Genomic DNA, 4,176 nt, shown 5'->3' on the forward strand with positions numbered 1-4,176 from the left:
TGGATGGATGGGTGGGTGGGTGAATGGATGGGTGGGTGGATGGATGGGTGGATGGATGGTGGATAGATGAATGAGTGGATGAGTGGGTGGGTGGTTGGATGGTGGGTGGGTGGGTGGGAGGATGAATGGATGGGTGGGTGGAAGGATGGATGGAAGAGTGGGTAGGAAGGTAGATGGTTGGATGGGTGGGTGGTTACGTAGGTGGGTGGCTGGCTGGGTGGATATGCTGATGGATGGAGAGAAAATGACAAGTAGATAAGTAAGAAAAGCAGATTAGAGAAAAAGAAGAGACAAAGATGGCTGGGTGGGGCACACAAGAGCCAACTTTGCCTCTAAACCTTATCTGTTTCTTAGCTTTTCTTTAGTTCCTACATATATACTTAATATATGCATGACTGATTCTCTTTCCTTCTATTGCTTTCAACCTCAACTCTCAGGTAGCTGGACAAGATTCTTATAAATTCTGACTATAAAGGTACCAATACGAAACTACATGCACCTGCCCTTAGTGGTGTTCGAGGTGTGGCTGCTGTGTCACATGTGTGTCAGTAGGTGGCAGAGAGGAAAGAGGTGAGGTCTGACCCAGAAACATCTGAATGATCAGTAGCCTAACATTCCCTGAATACCGCAAGCCTCAGACAACAACTGGTCCAGAGCCAGGAGTCCCAGACAGAGAGCTAGCCTGAGACGTCCAGCAGTATGGTGCTATGCAGGCTTAAATGGGCTCCCAGGGAAGGGAGGCAGCTGGAGACTAGAACTCCACCTGAGACTGAAGGTCCTGAACAGGAGTGAGCCTGAGACAGATGACAAGGGGCCACTCAAACGGGTGAGGAACAAGCCCGAGATGACCACCAGACTGGCATCATGGGGCCTGGACAGGGAGCTAGCCTAAGAGGACCAGCAGTCCTGCATTCTACTGGTCTGTGGCAGGGGTCAGGTCAGAACATGCCTGAATAACACCTGTCAAGTGCCATAATGCACAGTAGGCAGATAGGAGACCTGGCCCTGGGGTCCTGAGATCAGGAGAAGTGTCCCTGCCCTTCACCAGTAGCAGCACTCAGGGGATCAGGCTCTGTACCTTACCTGGACAGCACAAAAGCTGGGCATAGCACTCCTGAAAGAACTCTAGACAATCAGAGACCTCAGACATCATTAAGAAAAACAAGTGGTGGAAAGATGGAAGAGAAAGAGAAACAGAAGGATGTGGGCACAGTGAAGAGAGACAGAACTGGAGACTCAAGGGTGATGAGGGACAACATGATGTGAATAGCTGGTGATGCCACCTGGGATCCTGGTGGGTCCTAGCCTGTGCTGTCACTGGGGACTATATCTGGGTCCCCAGACCTGCATCAACAGAGATCAGTAACCACCAAAAGCCAAGTGGATGTCCCTGGTCTTAGCTGCTGTCCTAGGACATGGAGGAAAGTGACATACCTTCCTCCTCCCTTCCCCCTTGCCAACTGGGGCATGTGGGAGACCTGGCCTTAGGATCATGAGAGCAGGAGAGCTGTCCCCCACCTCTCACCAGTAGCAGCACTCAGGAGATCAGGCCCTGCACCTTACCTGGGCAGCACAATAGAACTGACCCTAGTGGCAGGTTGAGTAAGGTTAGCAGGTCTCAAGGACATGAGTATGAGGTCCTGCCACTTGTCTCCTGTGTGGTAACATAGACAAGGAAGAGATACCCCCTCCCTCTCACCCCTTGTCACCTACTACAGGTAGGAGACCTGGCCCTGAGGTCATCAGAGCAGGAGAGCTGGTGCTGCTTCTCACCCACTGCAGCACTCTGAAGAATGGGTCCTGCACCTGTACAGCATATTAGAGCTCTTCCTAGGTGTGAGGGTTGTTCATGAGCTGCCCTGAGCATGTGAGAGCAGGAGAGCCAGCTGGTGGTCAGCTCAGATGCCTCTCAGGCCCAGATCAAGGGCTTTGAATAGGCCCAACCCAACATCTGCCCCATCAATTAACTGCTGGAGTGCATGAACAAGCTGGCTCTACAGATCCTAAACTACAGCTTCTCCATGACACAGAGCAACAACAGGATATCCAAGAAGAGTCCCAGTGAGGTTCTAGTATTGATAGAATAGCAGAAACTAGAGGACTTGTACCAGATCTTCAAGTCATTGCAATGAACATTTGCAAGCAAAGAAGTGTGGACAAAATGGTATACCATGGGGAACAGTGTGACACACTACAACTTCCACAACAAGATTTCTTTTCTCTATTTGGGGGGAGTTGCAAGGGTGGAGAGCAGGTATGAAGGTAGGGGGAAATAAGTGAGGTACATGATGTGAAATTCATAAAGAACCAATAAAAAGTTTTTTAAAAACCTGCATGCAGGTAATAAATATTTTTTTAATGAAGGCTTGATGGAAGAGCAGAACTCTTTCATACTAATGAAGCCACAGAGAGATAATTTGGCACCAGATTTTGACACCAATGGCAGGAAGGCAGTGGTTACTTTCACTACTGGGAGGCAGGGTTGCAGGTGAAATAAATAGAGAATAAATAGAGAAATAAATCTGAACTCTTCACAGAATACACAGACCAGGATTCCCCTTCACAGTCCTCTCAGCAACGCCTCTTGAAGTGAAACAATATAAAACAAGAAATTCTTTCAACCTAAGTAATAAGAGATATACTTTAAGTGTTTGTTCCCAGACCTAAACACCTTGGAAAGCTGAGGTTACATTTCTTACAAAGGATCCCCTTCTTAAACAACTCTAACACATCATCATAGTCTTAGTAGTGAGCAAAGATCTTTGAAGAAGTCTCCACTGAACAGCTAAGCTCTGCCATGCATGGTTTGTCTGAACTTTTTTTTAATACACTTGCACCAATTTCATCGAAATTGTAGAGGTTTTCATGTAGTGGTTCATCACAATGAAGTCTGAAAGCAATACAGGTCTGTGTGTGAGCCCAAGCTTACAAAAAGCTGCATTATGGGTGAAAAGAAGCCCTCTGTTCCCTGATGCTTCACAGTTACTTCATTAACATCAAAGGTCAGCTCTACCTGGTATCACATCCCGAGATGGTGAGTGCTCCAATGCGTGTAAGTTATTGATCCTTGTACATCTTAGAAATGTAGAATCAAATCAGGGTTTCCACCTCAGCCTGGTGGGAAGAACATCCGCAAGTTAACCATGTGTTATGGTGATACTATGGTGATACATGTGTGTTAAAATCTGACACACTGCATTCCACTGTGTATGGCAGGACTCAGAACTTGGGAATCCCTTTTACTTCCTGAGGAGGTCACTTCACCATTGCTTCTGTAGTGCCTGCAGTGTTCTCCTTGGCTAGTGCTAAAATTTCAATAACCCAAATGCTCTTCTTTCTCACCACCACCCAGAATGTGCCAGGACCTAGTGATTGCAACCTCAGTGAAGTGGATGTCTCTTGTAATGTTCAGAAAGGCTTTCCAATGCTCACTGGCTCCCTACATTGTCTACAAACCTCACGTTCAGAAAAGAAGAAAAATAAAAATGCTTGATCTTAAACAATCTCTGAAGGCTAAGCGTGTTTGCTAGCCTCTGGCACTATTGGCAGGTGGTGGTGCCTTATGAAAATGGAATGGACTGGGAGGAAGTTAGGCATTGAAGGTGTGCTCTTAGAGTGGACACTGGGACTCAGCCCTTCTCTTTTCTTTCTTCTTGCTGCCTGCTTGACTGCCTGTAGCTACCTCCACCACACACTACTGCAATGACACTCAACCACACCAAGGTAGTGACAGGAAGAGAGTCAGCTGACAGCAGACGGAAGCCTCAGAAAATATAAGCCAAATTAACTCTTCTTCTTTGTAAGTTGTTTCTCTTGGACAATTTGTCGGAGCAACATAAAGCTAGCACAGTGGCACATAGTTCAAACTACCAAGCATTCCTGGGTACAGCCATGCCGAGGAAAAGGTGGACCTGAAAAAAGTTGCCCATTCAGTCAGTGTTAAACAGCTCCCCCATACTTGATCAAATTCCAGGTACTATGTGCTGATATTATCTCTGACATAAGAACAACACAATGGGTAATTTCCCAGCAAGTCCAATATATCATTTGGGGTGACTGGGTTTTTAAAAGGAGTCTGTGTTTCTTATGTTAGCAATGCCCTGAGTCTCTTTGAAAGATAAATTTAGATGGTGGCTCTTGAGGAGTTAATGACATTTTCTTGGATAGATTTTCTTT

General features: G+C 46.5%; 1 pseudogene; it reads left to right on the forward strand.

Moving 5' to 3' along the window:
* The first annotated feature begins 498 nt into the window (after positions 1 to 498).
* LOC117706429 (small nucleolar RNA SNORA17) lies at positions 499 to 616 on the forward strand (annotated as a pseudogene).
* Positions 617 to 4,176: the final 3,560 nt, after the last annotated feature.

The sequence above is a fragment of the Arvicanthis niloticus genome, chromosome 3 (assembly GCF_011762505.2).
Source record: "Arvicanthis niloticus isolate mArvNil1 chromosome 3, mArvNil1.pat.X, whole genome shotgun sequence".
Lineage (NCBI taxonomy): Eukaryota > Metazoa > Chordata > Mammalia > Rodentia > Muridae > Arvicanthis > Arvicanthis niloticus.